Source organism: Camelus dromedarius, chromosome 34, assembly GCF_036321535.1.
Source record: "Camelus dromedarius isolate mCamDro1 chromosome 34, mCamDro1.pat, whole genome shotgun sequence".
Lineage (NCBI taxonomy): Eukaryota > Metazoa > Chordata > Mammalia > Artiodactyla > Camelidae > Camelus > Camelus dromedarius.
In genome coordinates this window covers 17,755,482-17,777,672 of record NC_087469.1, presented here as the reverse complement: position 1 = coordinate 17,777,672, position 22,191 = coordinate 17,755,482, and the positions used below count along the sequence as shown (strand labels likewise).

The following is a 22,191-nucleotide window of genomic DNA, read 5'->3' as shown; positions in this document are numbered from 1 at the left end:
CCTAGTTACCCTGGGGAGTGATTAGATTCTGCACTTGAGCATCACCAAGGAGCGCTTCACAACTTCTCCAGGCACTGCACCATCCCCCGGCCTGGCACTGTCTTCAGAAACTGAAGAGTCACGGGGATTCTCTGCAACACACACACCGGGAAACAGTTCAGGTGGGAAAGTCCAGGCCACACCCGCCATGCTCCAAAAACCCACTGATTTGCAGAGAAGCTCTCGGGCTTTGGACCCGTCTGGACGGTGGCGGCTTCTCAGATGGAGCTGCAGGACAGGAGCTGGAGGGTCTGCTTGATTTCCAGCCCCCTCCTGGGCATCTCCTCCACTGCAGTTAGCGGCTGAGCTGTCTGAGAAGCCCGGGCAGCCAGGTTGCAGGCGCATCCCATGGCTGGGCACCAGCCGGGACTCGTGCTCTCGGGTGCCGAGGTGGGTGAAGAGGAACTTTCCCTTCCCTGGCCCCTGTCCATGAACTCCAAACTCTGGGGTGACCGCTTTAGGCGAGCCAAGTTAATGTTTAAAGAGCTAATAAATAAATAAATAGGTACTCTCTGGAGCCAAGCCGCCAAAAGCAGCTCAGACCTGCCTGCCTTCTAAAAGCCCTTTCAAAGAGGGCGTCGACTGGCAGGTCATTAAGAAAAGTGCGGTGTGTTCATTCTGCAAAGCTCCCGTTCCCCTCAATGCTCCTTTGTTCCTACGGGTTTCAACACACTCCATTTGACATTCTCAATCCCTTTGATAAGAAGTTCTTAGAAGTCCGTGGCAACTCAGAGCTCCCTGTTCCGGAGGCAGGTCTGCAGGAATCCTGGCAATCAGGTGAGTAACCTTGAACAAGTTGCCTCACTTCTCTGAGGCTCAGTTTTCCCATCTGAAAATGGTTCATAATCCACAGGAGCTCCTGAATAATCCATGACTCCGCCAGCGGCAGCAGGGCCTCGGGGAAGGCGAGCAGCTTTGGAATCACACCCGCCCGGGTGTGGGTCTGAGTCCCCCTCTCAGTGCGCGGCTTGGGCCAGTGACTTCACTTCTCTGAGCCTCTGTTTCCACATCCACTCAGCAATAAATGATCGTGTGCAACCAATCTACACAAACTCAGGGTTAAGAGGCGAACACGTTGCTTTGGGTTTTTTAAGTAAATCGTTCAAGCCCCATGACACGTCGGCAGAAAGCCCAGAGTCTCTCTCTTACAGTCACTTTGTCTGAGTTTTCCAGGAACTCCAGACTTCCCTGGACTCAGAGGTACCTTGTCCTCAACCCAGTGGCTCACCACTTTCTCAGGATGTCACTCTGACGACTCCCCCTACTCAGGTCAACAGTCAGAGCTTGTCCCTAGCGCCAGGACGGGCTTTTCAGCATCACCTGGGGAACGGCGTACCGGCACCAGCACCGCAGAGCCTCGCTCCCACTCCATCTGCAGCCACAGCCCCCCAGCCTGCAATCCTGGGCAGGGCACTAGGTGCAAGGAGCACCCAGCACACGAAATGCACAGCCCCCGCCCACAGCCTCAGTTTTTGCCTGGAGCTTGGGAGACTGGTCTAGCCGTTCAAGACAGCCCTGGAATCAGACCCCTTCCCAAACTGGCCCGCTTTCCTCACATCCCTCCTCCCTCCCTCCTGGGCAAGTCTCTGCACCAGGAGGTAAGACAGCATTTACAAAGCCCTCATCGCACTACCACACGGGCCTCCTACGCGCCTTGTATTTGTATAACTGGGGATTTTTCCCTGATCTTCCAAGCCTAAACTGCTCTGTCCTCCCCCAGCCGAACAAAGGAAACGTTGAAGTATTTTTAAATAACCCCTTCAATGGGCAGCCCATTTAATCCCTGCCTGATCCAGAACTGTAATGCATTGGTGCAAATACGACACGCCTAACAGCACCTGACGATGCAGGAGCTCAGAAAGCGGAGGTGCGTTCCTCTCCAACGAGAGCCACACCCATAGCAAATGCTCCCCTGCCTGCAAAGAGAGCGACCCACCGTGGGAATCCGCAGACCCCGTCACCTCTTCACCACGTAATAGCATGTTTATTTATTCCCTCTTAAGCCAGGCGTAGGCAAACCTTTCCTGTAAAGGGAGGTAGTGGGTATTTTAGCCTCTGCAGGCCAGCTACATCTTTGTCACATAGATACGTTTTTGACTTTAGCTTTTTTTTTTTAACAATTCTTGACAAATGTAAAAACCATTCTTAGCTCAAGGCCATAAAGAAGGCTCTCTACAGGGTGGGCCTGGCCCAGGTACCAACCATCTGCCACTGTCTGACGGACAGCTTTGCAAATCTACAGGTTAGGCAGCCTCACCCGGGGATGGGGCAAGGTGGGAGACAGTTTTTGGAAACAGAGTCGGAGGTCTTAATCCAAAGCCACTCAGAGTCTTTGAGATAAATTCTTTTTTTTTTTTTTTAATTTGTTTTATTTATTTATTTATTTATTTATTTATTTATTTATTTATTGGGGGGTGGTTAGGTTTACTTACTTATTTTTAGAGGAGGTACTGGGGGTTGAACCCAGGACCTTGTGTGTGCTAAGCATGCGCTCTACCACTTGAGCTATACCCTCCCACTTTGAGGTAAATTCTTGAGCTCCCTGGTGGCTATGATGGAGCCGGTCGGTCCACCGCTGATCCCAGAGGCTGGGGTCTCCAACACACATGTGTCCGTCTCCAGCCTCTGCTCCTCCTCTGTTCCCCACCAGTGACGCTCTCATCTGCTCTGATGTTTCTGTTGAGCAACTTCCATCACACACCGTCCTCCATCTCTCCTTCTCTTCCTGTCTATCTGCTTACAAATTCATCATGCACACTTCATTTTTTTAATAATCCTTTCTAAGAGTACTTGACAATTTTATCAAAAACCCTTTCCCTATAAAGCTCGCAGGCAGGACAGTGTTTCCCCAAAGTGCTGCCTCCCCATCTTGGTGGACGTCGTAATTCCTCCTCAGCCCCATCCTTTCAGCTGGGCAGGCACCAGCTTCAGCCCCGGCCATGGCCGCCTTCGGGCTGAGAGGCCTCTGAGCTGGCCTCAAACTTTGCTTCAGGAGGGTGGCTCTCCAGCTCGTCAGAAGGTTTCCATGACGACGCTTCTGGGTTTCTGGTTCCACAGGGTCAGGGTGCATTAACAGGCAACTGACCCGCAAGAGCCAAAGTGAAACCTCCGGAATCCTCAGGGAAGGTTTACGCACAGCACATAGCAAAGCAAAGCCAAAAAAAAAGGCAACCGGGAATGAAAGCCAAAAGTCAGGGAGTTTGCGAAGTCAGCACAGGGATTTGAAAGAAACTGGCAATCAGTCCTGGACGCAAACCGGACCAAAATGACGCTGCGGGCGCTTGGGTGGGACCCACAACCTTAGCAGAGGTGCAGATGGGTTGAAGATTTTCATGGAACTGTTGCTCTCGACCTCCTCACAATTTTTTACTGGAACACAATATAGCAGTCAGCTCAGTTGTCATCATTTCCAGAACTTTGTCAACAAAAAGGAAGCCTTGACCAAAGGAGTTTTAAAGCCAGTTCTAGCTCAGTTTACTCCTGACTCAGACACTATGGGACAGAAGCCAGGGTAAGACGGTGGGGACAAAGGGGCGGGGTGGGGGGGGCATGGATGCAGGCACAGTATATGAAAAAGTTGAGGGCACAGGAGAGAAGATACGCATCTCTGAATAGAAGAATCAAGAAAATCAGGACCGGCCTGCTGGCCTGGGTCTCTCAGGACCTTCCAGCAGACTTCAACAGAATTTAAACAATCTCCATTTGCATCTGTTGTGCATAAGAATTTGAGCTGTTGGGAGCTGTGACCTAATCTGTGTTCCTCACTTGAGTGAGACGGGGCATTAAAGAAGGAGTGGGAGGAAAGGGACATTGGGAAACATGAGTGGAAAGTTCAGAAGCCACACGAAGCACTTGAAGTGCACTGAACAAACAACAGAACAGTATCACTCCTCACAGATAAAGCAGGAGAATGTCTAGATGACCTTGGGTTTGGCGATGACTGTTTAGATACAGCACCAAGGCACGAGCCATGAAAGAAAGAGGAGAGGCTGGACTTCATTATAATTAAAAACTTCTGCTTGCGAAAGACACTGTCAAGAGAATGACAAGGCAAGACACAGTCGGGAAGAAAATATTTGCAGAGGACACATCTGATAAAGGACTGTTATCCAAAATACACCCAAAAAAAAAAAAAAAACTTGTTAGAACTCAACAATAAGGAAATGAACAATCTGATTAAAAATTTGGCAAAAGACCTGAACAGACACCTCATGAAATAAGACATACACGTGGAGAATAAACATGTGAAAAGATGCTCAACTTCCTGCCATTAGGGAACTTCAGACTAAAACCACAATGAAATACCAACGCACACCTATTAGATGATCAAAATCCCAAACACTGACACCACCAAATGCTGATGAAGATGTGGAGCGACAGGAACTCTCATTCATTGCTGGTGGGAATGCAAAACGGTACAGACACTGCGGAAGACACTTTGGCACTTTCTTTCCTTTTTCCCTTCAGTTTTATTGAGACGTGATTGACATACAGCCCTGGATAAGTATACGCATATAGCATAATGACTTACATCTGCTGTAAAATGATCACCACAGTGAGTTTAGTTAACATACGTCATCTCATATAGATACAGGAAAAAGAATAAGAAAATAATGGGTTTTTTCCCCCTGTAATGAGAACTTTCAGAACCTACTTTCAACTAATACACCACGCAGCAATGTTATCATAGTTACCATCTTGTGCATCACACCCCCAAGACGCATTTATCTTATAATTGGGAGTTTGTACCTTTTGGCCACCTTCATCCAATTTCCTCACTCCCACCCTGGCAGTTTCTTACAAAACCCAACGTGCTCCTACCATACATATGATCTAGCAATCATGCTCCTTGGTCCTTATCCAAATAAGTTGAAAACTTACATCAACACGAAAACCCACACACAGATATTTAAAGCAGCTTTATTCATAACGGCTAAAAGGTGGGAACAATTAAAATGCCCTTTGATAGGTTGAATGGATAAATAAACTGCGGTCCATCCGAACAAAGGAATATTATTCAGCACTAAAAAGAAATGAGCCATCAGGCCATAAAAAGACATGGAGGAAACTTAAATACCCATTTCTAAGTGAAAGATGCCAAAGTGAAAAGGCTACACGTGGTGTGGTTCCAACTCTATCACATTCTGGAAAAGGCAGAACTACGCAGACAGTAAAAAGATCAGTGGTTGCCAGGGGCTGGGGGGTCCCAGGGAGGGGGGGAAGGAGATGTGAATAGGTGGAACTGAAATCAGTGCAGAGGACTTTTAGGGCAGTGAAGCTACTCCGTGGGATACTGTAACGGTGGGTCCACGTCATTATACATTTGTCAAACCTCATAGAATGTTTCGCTCAAAAGCGAACCCTGGGAGGGAGGGTCTAGCTCAGCGGTAGAGCACGTGCTTTCCACGCACGAGGTCCCGGGTTCAATCCCCAGCACCTCCAGATAAAATAAATAAATAAACAAGCCTAATCACCCCCCTCAAAAAAGTGAACCCTAATGTAAAGTATGGACTTTGGGTGATGATGACATGTCACTGTAGGTTCGCAGGCTGTAACAAATGCACCGTGCTGATGGGGGAGCAAGGGAGACTGTACGCAGGGCAGCAGGCATGTGGGAAATATCTGTACTTTCTCCTCAGTTTTGCTGTGAACTTCAAACTGCTCTAAAGAATAAAGTCTGTTTATAGCACTCTGACTACCTTCAACCACACCAAAGTCAAATCAGACCGGATTTTGTTGAAGTCATTTGGGATTAATAGAGACATATTACTATACATAAAATGGATAAACAGCAAGGACCTACTGTTTAGCACAGGGAACTAGATTTAATTTCTTGCAATAACACACAATGGAAAAGAATTTGAATATATAAATGTGTGTGTGTGTATATATGTATATGTATCACTGAATCGCTTTGCTGTACACCTGAAATTAACATTGTAAACCAACTGCATTTCAATAAAAAATAAAATTAAAAAATAAATACATAAAATTTTAAAAGAAAATTTAAAAAAGAAAAAGAAAAGAAGGAGTTCAGGTCCCGAAACAAGAGTAGATTCTGGCCAGATGAAAGAGGTGGGACCACCTGAACCATCACCTAAAACCGCGTCATAATAGGTGCTCTGTGTATCTGTAGGATGAACGAACGACTGTTCCTGAACCGCACTCAATGCCGCCCTCACCCGGACTTAAGACGTGGTGTGGCCACTGCCGTCCAGGTGTCCATCAGCCCAGGCTGGTCACAGGGAAACTGAGGCCCAGGCTCCTCTCAGGCTTCCTTCGTTCAGGACTGGTCCAGAGTCACAAAACTCAAGTTGCTCACACACCTTCTGATGAGGCCCAAATCCCGGAGGGGTCTTCACCTCTGCTCCTCCACCCCCGCCATCAAACCCATCAGCAACGCTGTCAGTGCCACCTCCCAAAAGGCCCAGCATCCCAGGACATCCTTCATCTCAGCCACCACCTCCCTGGTCCCAGCCACCAGAGCTCCTGCCGCAGCCACTGCCACAGCCCCCGGGGGCTCACGGCTCCCACACCTGCCCCACAGTGTGCTCTCCAACAGGAGCTCCTCGTCTCGCCCAGAAAGGAATCTGATATGCTGACTTACCCTGGCTCTGAGAACCTGTGGGTTCTGGGCCCTGGTCCCTCCCCGACCTCACCTGCCCCTGCCGACCCCACTCGAGCCCAACAGCCTCCCTGCTACCCTCTAGGCACACTGGGCAGCTTCTGCTCCAGGCCTTCTGTCCCCCACACCTGCACGCTTCTCCCCCAGAGAGCTCTCCCACGACATTCAAGTCTCTACTCAAATGTCACCAATATAAAAAGAACATTCCCTGCACCCTGTCCAAACCTGAGCCCCTCCCGTCCCTCAGCCTTCAAGGACTTAACCCCGCCCATCGCAGCACACGGTGTGCTCCGTGTGTACTCGTGTCGCTGCACTGTCCTCCTTCCCGGCTGGAATGGCAGCCTTGGCGGGTGGTATGTGCTTGTTTCCTGCGCACCCCCAGGGCCCAGAACAGTGCGTGGCACCTGGGAAGTTTGTGATAAACACTGGAAGGAGGAAGGAAGGGAGGGGGGAGAGAGGAAGGGGGAAGGGAGGAGGAAGGAAGGGGTGGATAAGCAGGCTGGTTTTCTCCTAGAAGGTCACTCTGCCCCATGGCGCCTCCACACCCACCGCCTGCATCCCACGCCACATGGCTGCCCATGATACAGAAGAAAACTAGGGCGCGCTCCTCACCCTGAGACTCCCATGCTGGTGAGGAAAGAGAAAACGCGCTAAAACCGACTGGGTGGAGGACAGGGGCAATTCACCTCGCAGAGCAGAATCAGGAGCTAAACATGTGTGACGGCGGCCAGGGGTGCGGGAACAGAAAAGACAGCCTATGTGGACGCCGGACACACCTGTGAGCCTCGGGGGCACATGTCTCCGGTCCCCAGAGCGGGGCCCTGTCAGGAGGCAGGACACACTAGATCATGTTCTCGGAACTGGTTCGGCGGAAGTTGGCCCCCAGTCTCTCTGAAGTTCACGTTACCCACGGCTTCTAGGGTGTCCAATGACCTAGAAGCCACTCGGCTCCTTATTCTCATTCTTGCTGTTTCTTCCATTGACCTATAAACTCTGTCTCCCCCGTGACCCCTCCCCCAATGCGCTCTCTTTCGGGGGCGCGGGGGCGGGCAGGTCCCTGGGATTCTCTCTTTGATTCCACTGAGGACGTTTTTACTCACCTTCTCGCACTTTCCGTCTCTCCCATTCAACTCCAACAATCCTTTATCCTTCTCTCCACTTACATTTGATCTGTTTCCCTCAGGAAGTCCTCACTCTGTCTTCTTTTCCTTACTTACTTCTTCTGGATTTTCCTACACAGAGGGTTGCATTTATAGCTCACCTCATTGCCCCGTTTTTAATAACTGGGAAGCATCCCCGCCAAAAACCGTTCTATTACAGGAGGGAAAAAAAAGGGGTGCATTCCACCATCTGCCTGCATCGGGCACGCAGGGCGCAGGGAGCAGCTGGCGCATCATTCTTCCGAGTGCTCGCGTGTCCAGACCCACAGAGGTGGCCAGTGTGACACTGTCTATGGCCCTGCGCTCTGCTCCGCTACGCCTCCTGTGCCCCCCGCCCTCCCACTCATCAGCCTGTAAACTTAGGTGAGGATTTTCACTCAGTGCTGCTCTTCCGGAGAAAAGGTGACCGGAGGGGCCTCGTGGAATGGCACTTGTGAAGGAATGATCTTCTGGCACCCAAAATAATCTGCCCAGTTTGGACCTGGCGCTGGGGTTACACACAGCCGGCAGAGATGCGGGCCTCACCCCAGAAGCAAACTGAAGGCGGCCGCCCTTCTCAGCAGGGCTCTACCCTTTCCGCCCCACGACCGAGTGACGGAAGGGCCCCACGTCTGTCCTCCGCAAACGAACAGTGCCGGTGGAGTCACAGGTACAGAAGGAGTCAGGAGACAAGGCACCAATCGACCCACCACCAAGGGCCGAGGGACTGAAAGATTAAGGGGGAAAACGCAGGAAGGCTGAACTAGGAAAAGTCAAAGCACGAAGCCCCTGCAGCTCCAGCCCGACGGCCAGGCTTTCTGTGGGAAAAGTAACGCACTTGTTGGAGAAGCAGCTGGTTTTCATTACGGCCTGAAGAAGTTTAAAAATAAATACAGCCCCCGCTGCACTCACCCCAAATTCAGTGCACATTCAGTTCCAATAGAACGGACACCCAGACTTGAAAGTCACAGGATCCGAAACCCCTGCCACGGAGAACTGCTGCTCCAGTGGTTTCTTCCTTTGGCGGCCACTAACTAAAACAATGACAACTTTCATGTCAAATTCCAGGAAATAAAGGATAGACAATAATGAGAGGTGCTTTTTTTTTTTCCTCCAAATGCAAACAAATGAATTAGCGCTGAGGGGCTGAAGGGAAGCGGAACAAATTAGGCCTGAGGGCGTCCCCCAGTCCGCTGGCCCCGCTGAACGGCTCCTGGGCGTGCTCTCCACCCGAGTTCAGAAGTGGTCTGGGTTGGGGGACAAATGTGTAACAAAAGACACAGGCCCACCCAGAAGATACGGGAGCCTGCTGTGAGGATTACAGACACTGGCGGAGGGCCAAGGGCTGCCTCCCTTCCCCCAGCTACAGAGAAGAAGCGAAACCACGAACCCAGACCTCGTGGGCAGGTCCCCCCACAGCCAAGGACGGGCTGGGAATAATACCTGTCATCGTGCCTGCACAACCTTAGGTTGGTGAGCACACTTTAAAGTCATTAATTTTTCAGACCCACTCTCCACGACCACATCAAAACAGCTCAGTCAGAGCAGAGCCTGGTGTGTCGGACACACAGTGAATATTTGTCGTTAGAATTAACTGCGCTAAGAAGGCCCCAGGCCAGGATGCTTGTAACACAGCCTTTCAGCTTCCCACAGAGACAAAGCCTGTCCTTGAACCACAGACTTTACCCCCACCCCCAAGCAAGCATCTGAAAAAGTCACACGTGAGTTAGGAGATGGGCTATGCTCGAAAGCAGGGGACGCAGGACAAACAGCCCAACCACCCGCATCTCAGAGGCTGGGTTCGCAATAGCATCTTCTGAAGGTGAGGACATCTCCAGCAGTTTGTAGAGATGTGACCGCTGACAACAGGAGGTGCTCAAAGACTTCCCTTGAACAGACAGAACCATGAGCTCTCCTTGGTGGTCTCCGCTAAGAAACCCTCATCGTTCAACTTTAAAAGTAAAAATCTCATTACTCACGAGTTCCTACCTAGAAACAAATGCTTTCTTCCACCTCTGCCTTAGGCAACCCCACCACTTCCTCGTGAATCTCCTTACCCTAGGTCATTCAAGAAATCCCAATGTCCACCTACCAACAGAATGACCAAGCAAGGACAGGAGGCCAGCCGAGCTGGTGGCCGCAGCAGTTTATGGAACTGAAGGATGCCACTGCCTGCCTGCAGGGTGAGTCCAGCACGGGGGTAACTGAAGGGGCCAGAGCCAGCATCCGCAGTAAGGTGAGCAGATCACTGGACACAGCATTAGAAAACGAACTTCCGACGACATGGCGGTAACACCAGTCTGTCCATGCCACACATCAACCAGGACAACCCTCCCGGGGACTTGCTGGAGTTGCCGTCCACTAGTTTGGTACCTGGAGTTATGTTCAGCGGGGCTTGTCTTTCCATTGGAGCACCCACCCCCTTCCCAGTGAGCTTCATCACGGACCGCTCCAGGCCACCTGATGATCACACAGCCTGGCCTGTCAACCCCTGCTCACAGGCTGCAGACTTACTACTTCACCGGAAAAGCAACTCTGCTGTCTCTCTAAAATACTTCTTGCATGTGTTCTGCTTTTGGCTGCCTTGTCTCAGCAGAGTGCACACAAGATCCCCTGGGGCAGATGAGATGTTATTTCATCTGCAAAGATGCCACTTACACATACTCTTTTTGATACACACCTATTGTCTAGAGTAGCGGTTTCCATTCTGCGTTCCTGAGATACTAAAAGTGTAGGCATAAAAGTATCTCAGAAGACCCAGGGAGCCAGGCTGGTAGGGCTCTGGGCTCACCACTTAGTCTCCAATCAGATTCATTCTGGTTTTATCCATTTTATTTGTCTAACATATACTTTATCATACATCACATATGATAACATAATTTACATTTATGTATGTTGCATATGATAAAAATATACACATGCATAAATACGTGGTTATATATGCATATACATATATATAATCAGAAGACTTGATGAAGAAAATAATTCAATTGCTAAATAAAAAGCGTGAAAATTATGACATAACCAAAGTAAAACCTACCTGTATCAGGGACTACAGTTTCTAAAGCTCAACCAGGCAATTGTGATGTGAACAGTCAACCTTACAGGAGCTGTTCCGGTTGAAGCAGGCCTGGGGAGCCCAAAGACGCCCACTTAGAACCAACTCCTTACCCTTAACACTTCCTCTCTCTCTCTCTCTCTCTCTCTCTGTCTCCTCGGAGAATAGTCTGGAAATTATTGACCCACATGATCTATATGGTTCCTCCAGATTCAATGATCAAAACATTCCCATATTTCAATAATTTTAGATGAAATGGACAAAAGGAATGATGATCTCACTGTCTGGGGATCTAAAATTTATAAGATTCTGAGTTATTGTTTCAAATAATCGCCACCAAAAATATACATATACTTAGTCAAGGCATATTAGGCTATGTTGAAACATATTAGGATATGTTGAAATCAGATGTCATTGCACAATTGCATTCATGAACTTCATATTGATGAAATTCATATTTTCTGGCTTTCCTGTTTTAATTGTGGCCACCCAGACCCTTAGGGACCAAACAAGATCTTTCAATTCAGCACTGCAACAGGCCAAGTGTTTCTAGCAGAGGAGTACTGATGGTGGAAATACACCACCAGGTGAGCTCCAAGCTCCTCTTTCACCAATCTGTCATCCCAAACTCTGTGACTTTTAACATCCAGAGAAAATCACTTGACTCCAACCAAAAAAAAAAAAAAAGGAAGAAGTTTAATCAGCAGCCTTAACACTGTCATCCATTTGGACCTTATCTCCTGTCACTCTGTCACCACCATCTATGTTCTTAAGATATAAAAATGAAGACTGTCCCATGCCATGGGCATCTACAGAGACAAAAATCTTCCCCTGCCCTGCCCCAAACGCCCATTTTAAATGAAAACCTCACACAGTTTTACCCTAAGGATTAAGTAAAGCGTTTCCATTTGTCTTGACAAATGGCACCTAAATAGTCAAACACCCGGGCTTTGTTTTGCATGTGCGCGTGTGTTTTCATCTAAGTAACGGACAAATTACAAGTAAACAGAGCTCTTGGTGGAAGACATTTGTTTTCTTTCTCTCTTTATCGCCTGGCTCATTTTGCTCATCTCTTAAATAGGGAAGGTGGATGAAATTCACCCGAGGAGTTTCCATCTTGCGAAAACTCAGAAAACGACGTCAGCAGGCATGGAACTGCCCCTCTGCGGCGAGCTGAGGGCGCTCCCCAGGGCACTACTGAAGACCCTTCGGTGCCCGTGTTCTGTAAGGATTTCTCCAACTATAAAATTCTATGATCCAACTGTCACCTTAGTATCTCAAATTGGGTAAGAAAAAGAAATGTGTTCAAAGAACCAAATGAGAAATCCAAAGGCCACTCACTGCTGGTTCGTTGAAGCAAGCGTGCCGTCCACTGTGTCTCCCCGTAACTCAGTGTTCTGTCTGCAAGATGGAGGAGGTATGGGGCCAACGAGCATTAGTGACGTTGGTGAAATGTGTTCCTTTTCCTTCATGGTTCTGTTGTGGCTCTCGCCAAGTCAACACCCCGACCCCAACACCAAACTGTGCAGGCAGAGTGACAGACACAGTCAAGGGGGATAAAGCGTGACGTCAGGAGGGGCAGGCTGAGCTGGGGCCAGAAGACAGGACGGGGCAGGAAGCAGAAGTCTCAGAGCTCGAGAGGCAGGAGGAAGGGGATGGCTCCCAATGGTCTTCCCAAGACCCGTCTGTGCCAGTTTGATTGGACACAGTTAATAAGGAAGAAAGTGCCAGTGAAAACCAGAGCAAAAGACAAAGAACAACTTTTCCAGATGGGTGGGTGGGTGTGTGGCCCCCGGCAGGGGAGGAGGCCAGCACCCCGGGAGCTTGTCCCCAGGCCTGCTGAGCCCACCCGCCCCCTCAGGCCGCCCCTTCCCACGGAGCTAAGCTGTGCTTTCTGCACCTTGAACCCATTTGGGGGTTTTTTTCTTTCTGAGGGAGTTTGGCAAATTATTACAGAAAAGGAACCAAAGAAGAGAAGAGGAAAAAAATAAAATCATTTCTTCAACATAAAAAAATTTTGATCCTTTTATTTTAGCCAAAGAATTTTCAAGCTCCAACCAGCCGTAAAATCAGTTCTTATGCCACCCACATTTCACACGCCTCCCCCATTCCACTCCCCCAGCTCCAGCTGCCCCCCACCCAACCCCTCCCTCCCCCAGCACTGCCCTCACTGGCCATCCCTCTGGCCTCAAACCCAAGCAGCCATGTGACGCAAACTTGAGCACGCATGGAATACACACTCCCTCCGGCACACAGTCACCTGGGCGTGCACACACACACACACACACACACAGAGCTACCCCATCCGTCACCAAACCTCTAACATCTCGCGGAGACGTACCAGCTTGCCCCACACCCTCTGCCAGTGAAACCGACGAGGCACAGCTCCTGTCTGGGGGGCTGCCGGAAGGGACGGCTACCCCACCCGCCACCCCACCGGAGCTCTGGCGCGCTGGACCCAGAGCAGGTAATGACAGGGCTGTGACAAACGACCCCGAGTGTGGCTGGGCCAAAGGGACGCTGGGCAGATTCACTTGTTTCTTACACATTGTCGGCGAGGGGCTTAGGCAGCATTTACTGCCTTCCCACTCCGGTCCCTGGGGTGGGGTGGGCTGTGCGTCCGCGTATAACGCTCCATTTCACGCAGCCTTGGGCTGCCGCTTTCATCCTCTGGCCTGAGCCTTTTTCTCTGGAGGAGCAAGTGCCAGAAGATAAGCTTCTGAAACGAGTCAGGTTCTGGGAGCCGCGTTCCCACCAGCCCTGGAGAGCTTTCACACAGATCGGCATCCTGGAGTGAGCCTGTTCCATCTGCAGAAGGAAGTGTGATAATGGAGGAATGTGGGTCTGGGTCGGGTCCCCAGGGAAGAGGAGAGGGGAAGAGAAGGGAGGGAGAGCAGAGGGAAAGGTCAGGAATAACTGCTCCTGGACAATGCCCTCGCCTGTGACACTGAAGTTACACATGGTGACGGGGCTCTGAGCCCTGGGCTCTACATAACCTGCCAAGTCTTGGGCTAAAAGTCCGATTATAGTTCTGGTCTTCAAGTAACCAGGAACTTCTTTGTAATGCTCATACCCTAATGGTTAAGGAAGCACAGCCTCCCCAAATTCTGGTCCTCCAGTTGGATTCAGCTTGGGAATGGGATTTGTAAATGGAAAGGTGGATGGTACCCGTCCTCTTTTAACCCCTATGAGGCAAACTGATCCCATAAAGAGACTTAAGTCTGACCTTCGGAGGAATTGGGGCACTCAAGAAATTCTCTCTTTTCTGTTTGGAACAGCCATCGTTTTTGCTGATAAAAGGTCTATGGGGTTTCCTGAAGATGCAAAGGTCATGTGAGCTTTGGCAAGGCTCTCAGACTTAACGAGGTGATAACGCGGAGAGGAAGACAAGGCGGAGGGCAGCAGAAAGACATGGACAAAGTACGCACTGACTTCACGGTAACAAACCACGTCCTGAGCCACCAAGGCGAGGGAACAAGTTTTACCTCCTCTCCCTGCTTTCCGTCTTTAGTGGCAGGATGAGGAAATAACCAACTGGCCAAAGATCAGGGGACAGGAAGGAAAAGGAAGCAAAGCAAAAGGTCCGTGCCATCCCCTCCCCAGACCACCCTAGCGCTCTGACAAGTCAGGGGTGGCCCTCTGAAAGGAGACGGACGCTCTCAGAGCATTTTAGGGCCAGAGCCGAACGTTCTCATCGCAGTAAATCAGCACAAGTGTTGCTGGAATACCAAAGAGGCTCAAAACCCACATCAGCATGCAGATTCCCCAACCACCTCCTCTGTTCTAGGTGGTAAATCCTCGGACAGGTGAGTTCCGAGGCAATCCAGGTTAGATCCATCAAAAGATCGAGAGAGGAAGGCAGGCAGGCAGGCAGGCAGGCAGGCAGGCAGGCTCTGAATTTTTTTAACTTGGGTCTAACCAGTGAAAGTGTGATTTGTGCCATTTGTCAAAGCAGGAAAAAGCTGGAAAAAGTCAGAGACTCACTGAGTGGCCCTGTCCCCCCTGCCCACCTGTGACGCCCACAGTCTGGGGCAAGAAGGGTCTGTGGGCAGAAATCTCTCAGAGGAAGAGAGATTTTACAGCTTACAGTCGTCTTTACAGTTAGGCCGTTGCATCTCTTTTCACTCAAAGGAAAATGGCATACAGCTTTCAGGGAAGGTGTTGGAGACCAATCAATTCAAGCGGTAGACGCTCCCAAGAGAGACGGAGAAAACCCCTTGGTTGTTCAGGCCTCAGAATCGCTAAGGAGGCGGAGGAGGGCAGAGTCGAGAGCAGGTATCTTTGGCAGCCAGACCCAGAAGGTCGAAGAACGTGGCAGACGTCTGTCGTTTGGGGCCACCCAGCACCCGAACACTCTCCTGGTGGGGGGAGAAATCCCTCCTTCTCACCAGAGCCAAGCAGGCTACGCAGCTCCTCTTCGCCCTCCCCGGGCAGCTGGGGGAGGGGCAAGTGGCCTCAGTGTGGCCAGCTGGAGGCCTCCACACAGCACAACTGAGTTAAAAGCCAAGGATCTGTGAGCAATCGTCCTGTGGAGGCAAGTTTCTAGGGGGAGTGGTGCCTGCAGGAGCGACAGCAGAAGCAGCCGCTGCTCCCAGGGGAGGATTCGGGCAGAGCCTTCACTCCCTCGGTGCGTGCCCGAGACTGGGTCACTAGTCCTCCCACAGATTTTAGGAGCTACTGAATACTTCCAACAGTCTGTTTTCTGCTTAAGCAAACCAAGTTGGTTTCTTCTCTTTACAACCAAGAACCCTGACTAATGCTGCATTATAACAGGAAATGCTTCAGAAAAGAAGCCCCTGCTGGTTTTGAGGGGCCTCTCCAACTCCTGAAGTGCCAAGAGCCCGTCTCCCCGGGGGTGCTCGTATGGCCTGCTCTCAGGTACCCGAGCAGGTAACCGAGAAAATCGTCGCGTTCGTGTCGGCTGCACACACCACGTGGGGCTCTGTCCCTCACGCACGGCTCCACACTCCGCCCTCCGGGAGACGGCCCGCTCACCCCGCTGCACACGCACTGAACGCGCACAGATGACCCAGTTTCATTTCGCGTCCTGCTTCCTTTTTCCCTTTGTTCTAATGCTTCTTTCAGCAAATACGTGGTTAGGAGATGTAAGTGTTCTCCTATAACCCACGGGGGGAATCTGAGAAAGAGCGGACCCCAAAGCCTTCTGGCAGTTTTTACCCCGGTCATCTGGCCAGGGCCTCTCCACTCCAACCCATCTGCAGGGCCCCGCATGCAACCCTGCGGCTTGTGCCTTCAGGACCTTGCTCAGGAGAGAAAGTTCACTCCACCAACTGAGTGTCCTCTCCTCCTCAAGACTCCCGCTCCAGACCTCCCTCCCCTGGGGCTCTGGTTCCAGGAGTCAGGAGCCACGTGGTGCCCTGGGGGCAGCATCCTTTCTCCCCTTCACCAGGAAGACCTGCCCCGCCCTCCAGGAATCCCCACTTAACCTGACTAGCTTCTGCTTCTTAAAAGTTGAGCTCAGGCACCACCAGCTCCAGGAAGCGTCTGCTGCCCCTTCGAGGATGTCCTTCACTCGCTCCAACACCCGACACGTGCGCCCACTACGGCACCTGCCACATGGCCTGACCCGGTGTACGTGTCTGCCTCCCCAGGCAGGTCGTGAGCTCTTTGGCGGCTGGCGATGTGTCTTACTCATCTTCCCATATCAACCCTTGATGCAGTACTTGGCACACGGTAAGTGTTGAGTGAGTGAGTGAGTGAGTGAATGAATGGATGGATGGGATCTACCCCCAGAGCTGAACTTGCCACCGAGACCTCTGCTGTCAGAAGAGGAGACGGAGAAGGACCCGTGCAAAGGTCTCGTCCAGCCCCAGGAGGTGGTGAATCATTGTCGTTTTCCCCGTGAATCCCACTTAACAACAGGACTAGTCGGAGCTAGCATCCACCCAGCAGGCTAGCAAGCCAGCCGCTCGGCTAAGCACTGCATCCCCCTCTGTATCCGCGGGCTCTGCTTCTGTGGATTCGACTGACTGCAGATGGAAAATATTCACACACACACACAATTCCAGAGAATTCCGAAAAGCAGAACTTGAGTTTGCCCTAGACTGCCAACTGTTTACACAGTATTTACACTCATTTGCATTTATTTACACAGCACTTACATTGTACTGGGTACCATGAGTAATCTAGAGATGATTTAAATTATACGGCAGGATGTGCATGATTTAATGAAAATACTACGCCATTTTATACACGGATTGAGCATCTGTGGATTCGGTACCTGCAGGGGGTCCTCGGTCCATGGACACCGAGGGAGGATGGTACAGGGTTATCTCACGCAAGCCTACCAACTCCTTAATGGCATGCTGGGGTGGGGACTGTCCAGTAGCCAAGTGCTCGGTCTCTAGGTGACTAAGACAGGGCTGGATGAGAGCACGGAGCGGCTGGAAAAGGAGGCAGCCAAGTCCAGGGAGATGAGAGGGGCCAAGCAATTGGATGCAGTCTTCCTGCCAGAAGAGACTTGAGGGACGAGCCAGGGGAAAAATGGGAAGGGAGGTCACCATCATCGAACGCTCCCCTATGGATCCTCACAAAACCCGGGAGCAAGGCGTTGTTATCTTCCTCTATTGAGAGGAAAACTGAAACCCAGAGAAGTGAAGGAATTCATCCAGGGTCCTGCTGAGGCAGAGTCCAAAAACCCAGGTCTGTTTGATTGCAGAGCCAGGCTGGTTTCCCGCCCCAGGAGGGGAAAGGTCTGACTGTAGGAACAGTCCCCCGAGCAAAACCTCAGCGCTCTGCCCTGCAGGTTTCCTCCAGCCTGTTCTCCTAAAGAAGACAAGGAATCTGTAATCAATTAAATCACACAATCAGTCAAAGCAAGCTTGCAATTTCCCAGGGGACCCCTAATGTTCTCTAGACTGACCTACCAAGGTTGAGGATCGCACAGGCAGAGAAAAGAGGCCACAGTTTGGAGGCCAAGAACTTGAATGCAAGGCCCCCATCAACTCTTTATTGGCTGGTGATCTCGGGACTTTGGAAACTGTAAAGCATTAAACAAATGCTGTCATAATGGGTGATCTGAGAAACCTGGCCTCAGCACACGGTCAGATATGATCTGGCCCTAGATGTCCGCCCCTTCCAGCACATCAACAACCTTCAAAAAGGACGGCCTGTCTCCACTAAGCTGCCACAACCTCTCCCGGCTTCCTGGTCTGTTTATTTGTTCTAAGCATCTGTTTGGTTAGAGAAACACAGCAAGCTCATCCCTTTGCCTGCAAACCTCCCCTTGAGCTGGACAGATGGGCCAGAGAGTGGGGCTCCCAGGGGTAGGGATGCTGAACAAGACGCAGATGGCCAGCTGACCCAGGCAATCCCACTCCACGTGCCGGAGGCTGAGCAACTGCATGGCAGCTCCCCCTCACCTCTGCTGTGCTCACCCCTCTGGCAAGGAGCTCACGGCCCGGACGGGCATCACCGCTGGGAAGCAGGCAGCTCACATCCTGCCCCACCCTCCCGCCTCCCTTCCCCAACTGCTGTCAGCCGGGGTGAGGGGCCTTGACATCGCCTCCTGTGGGCTGGGCTGGAGGGCTGGGGCTGGAGGGCTGGGGCTGGAGCGCCCAGGATGTGCTACGGTGCCTGTACCTGACCTGGGCTGACCTGAAATGCGGTGCCTTCCTCTCCCTCGCTCCTGTGCCCTGGGAAGTTCTGATTCCTTCCTTAGAACACCTTACCGCCCTCTCCACCCTCAACACACAGGCAGACACCATCTTGGACAGGAGACTTGTTCTCTGTGACACCTCTCCAACTCCCTGGCAGTGTTAAATATTCTTTCAAGTCTTTTCTTGCACCCTGTACACACCTCTCCTGAGAGGCTGAATGGTGAGGTAGCTGAGAGGTGGACCCTGGGGAAGACTGCCTGGGCTCAAGTCCAAGCAGTCCACCGGCCAGCACAGAGCTGCTGCAGGGAGAATCGGAGTCAGCAGAGGAGAAGGGCAGCGGCACAGCACTTGTGCGTGCAGATGTGCCGCTGTGCGTCTCTCCCCACGTACAGTGTGTGCGCAGAGTATACACACCACACGCTACACTGTAGAGTACGAGTGTGTGTATAGCTGTGCACTTATGTACACACTGCTGATTTACTGCACATAGTTTGTAACTTTATATATTATACAGTAATAAACGAGTACATTAACATACCATATTATGCACTAATAAATACATATTCTATACTACTGACATTCTCCAGGTTGAATAATGTAACATCGTATCATCATCTGTTTGTCTGCGTTCTTCACCAGACTGTGAGCTCTCTAAGGGCAGGAACCATGACTTCTATTTCATCCACCCCTAAAGCCAGGGTCTGGCACACAGTAGGTCCTCAGTAACCAGCTGGTGAATGGACACACACCACCCCCGCACATACACTACCAACTGAGGAGGAAAAGTCCCACTCACCACCCGCTCCTCCTCAGCCTTCTTCGTTTCCCAGCAGAATCTCAAGCAGAATGCTCCAGCCGAGGCCTGGCTTTAATTTTCCAAGATAACAAGAGCCAAGAGCTGGAGGAGTGCCTCATCCCGCTTTTCAGGCCCTTTCCCCCTTATTCCCCCAAGACTCCCTCTCTGCCTCCCTCCCAGGCCCCTCCCAGGCCACACCCGCGCTGTCCCGACCTCCACGCCCCGGGCGGCCTTCCTTTCCCACACAGCCTGTGACACGGATGCCGGCTCCGGGGACACGGAGGAAACAGCCACCCTCTCCGAGGCCAGGCGGGCGGTGCCATTCCCACAGCCACCACCCCTCCACACCAACCAGCCCTGCTGGAAGCGGCCCAAACCCTCTGCGGCTGAGAGCAACATCCAAGCCTCCTGTGGCCACAGGGCTGGAAGGACCACACATGGCAGGACGTGCACAGCCCCGCCCTCGGCCTCGCTCCACCCAGGCCTCACACAGACACCCACCTCACACACTGTGCTACACGCAGAAGCCGCTCTCGGAGGCCTCCCTCTGCCTCCACCCCGGATGAAAACAAGGCTCTTGAGCACACAGCTCACTTAACACTGTCCCTTCCTGAGTCTGCACGGCTGGCCCCCCTCGCGCCCCAGGGCTCTGCGGCAGAGCGGACAGGAGGCTGGAGCCTTGAGCACAGGTATCACCCTGGGGCTCCGCAACCTCACTGGAAGACGTGATGCGTAAGTGGGCACAAACGGTGGGTCCTCCCCACACCAGGCACCTCCTAAGAGCAAGAGAGACGCCAGTACTCCTCCGTCTTTTGCCAAGAAGAGTAAAGTTTACAGCACCAGTTTTGACAACGTTCTTGGTGGAGCTTCCTTGGGCCCTCTCTCCAGGCTTGGGTTCCCCCCACCACCACCTCCCAGGAGCTCCACCCTGGTTTGTCTTATATATGAACGTCTAAGTAAACTTCAGTTTGAAGAAAGGATGCCACAGCGAAAAACTAACGTCCACACAGGTCCCAGATCACCAGTTCTGTTGCGTCTCCGAATGCATGGGGTCAACCTGGATGAAGTTTCACCCCAGCCCCTCTCCTCCCCTACAAGCTTCTCTACATGCACGTGTGTGTGTGCACATGTATGTACACACACACACACACACACAACTGTCAGTCCTCCAAAGCTGAGGCTCGTTGTTCTTGGCTAGAAAAGGACTACTTGTAGATACGAGTCGTAAATGGCAAAGAAGGCCAAGGTGGCCACCAGTCCTCGCTCTGGGACCAGTATTTCATCTGGGAAGGATGTTCACACTCCCGGCATTGGGCTCCTAACTTAGCTGAGATGCAGCCTTCTGCAGCCTCCTCGGACCCTGGGGTCATTCCATCCTTGGGTTTCTGCTGCAATCCCAGAAGTTCACATTGGGAAATGAGGGTGGAGGGCAGGACAGATGCAATCTGGAGAACATTGTTGGGAAATGGAGGAATCTGTGGAGTAAACACTCCACTGTTCTCAAGTTCGTCTTCCCATAAAAACTCGGAACTGGAGAGGAGTGTGCATCTGACCTGCTGGCAGTGGTTATGAGACACCACTGCAGGCATGAGCCAGCACTCGGACCAGGAGGGGCTCAAAAAGGAAAGACTTCCTGTCCACGAGGACCTGAGCATCTTAGCGGAGAGAAGACCGCGTGTGTCCACATACAGGCTCATGACAGCCCGAAGCAGCGTGTGATCCATGCCAAGGTGGGGAAGGACCTCGGAGGAGAGACAGGGACCTTGGGAAGTCTTCGTGGAGAGACGGGGCTCCATGAGGGTCTGCAAGCACATGGACAGGAGAAAGGGTGGATGGGAGGCGTTTCAGGGGACAAAAAGTAGCCCAGGTAAGACTCGAGCAGAAACGAGCAGTTGGTACCTGGAGGATGCGGGGCAGCAGAGCAGAGCTGCATCTGAGGGGCCGCTGAGAACAGAGACCAGTGTCGCCAAGCGCGCTACTGAGTCGTTCATCAATTAGTGTCGGGCGACCGCTGACTCACATGGACAGTGTCTTCCTATCCCTCATCACCCTGTGAGGCAGGTGGTGCTGTCCCGGTTTTAAAAAGGAGGAAGGTGAGCTCAGAGAGTGTCACCTGCCCAAAGCCCCACCCCAACTGCCCTCCCCCAAACCAAGCCTGCGCTTCCCCTCCTCGGTTCCCTGTGCTGTTTGGGCCCGGACTTCGTGATCTCTATGACAGCCAGAGGAATGTTCTCGCCCCAGATCTGGAAAGCTCGTGCAGGCAGGTGTAACGCCGAGATTCATCCTATTTCCCCACCACATGTGTCACCTTTAGCTAAGCTACTGATTCTCCATTCTTTCCATTCACTCATCTGTGTCCTAAACCGCAACCTGACGGAAACAGATGTTGAAAGTCTTGCATTTCAATTAACCACTGACTTAATCAAATCACAGTCCTCCAAGAAAGTGTCAGCTGGAGCCAAAACTGAATGAAGCAAGCGGCCTTGAGCAACAAGAAGGAGATGGTAACTGAGCCTCTGTTTCAGCATGAGGGGCCCTGCAGGCCTTGACTACATTCTGTCCTAACTCCAACCTGCAGGGAACCTACTGTTCTACTGTTATATGAAGAACAGCCCCTCACTGGCTCAGAGAGGTTAAGTAATAGATCCAAAATCACACAGCTAGTAAAGGATGAAGCTCAGAGGCAAACCTGGGATTCCACCTGGCCTCTGTGCTTCAGCTGCCAAAGGAGGGAAAAAAGGAATTGTCTAGAGAATTGTCCAACGGTTGGCCCTTCAGACAAGCCATTGGCCATGCCCCACCTCCTCGGGGGACCTTACCAAGACTGCACACCGAGGACCCAAGCCAGGGCCCATGGGACCCCTCCTGGAAGGAGCCTCTTTGCCCGCAGTGCAGGGGCTCCTTGACATGCACAC

General features: G+C 51.6%; 1 non-coding gene across 1 annotated transcript; it reads left to right on the top strand.

Moving 5' to 3' along the window:
* Positions 1-5,408: 5,408 nt before the first annotated feature.
* TRNAG-UCC (transfer RNA glycine (anticodon UCC)) lies at positions 5,409-5,481 on the top strand. Its single transcript has one exon. It is a non-coding gene; the product is annotated as a tRNA-Gly (tRNA).
* The last annotated feature ends 16,710 nt before the right edge of the window (positions 5,482-22,191 follow it).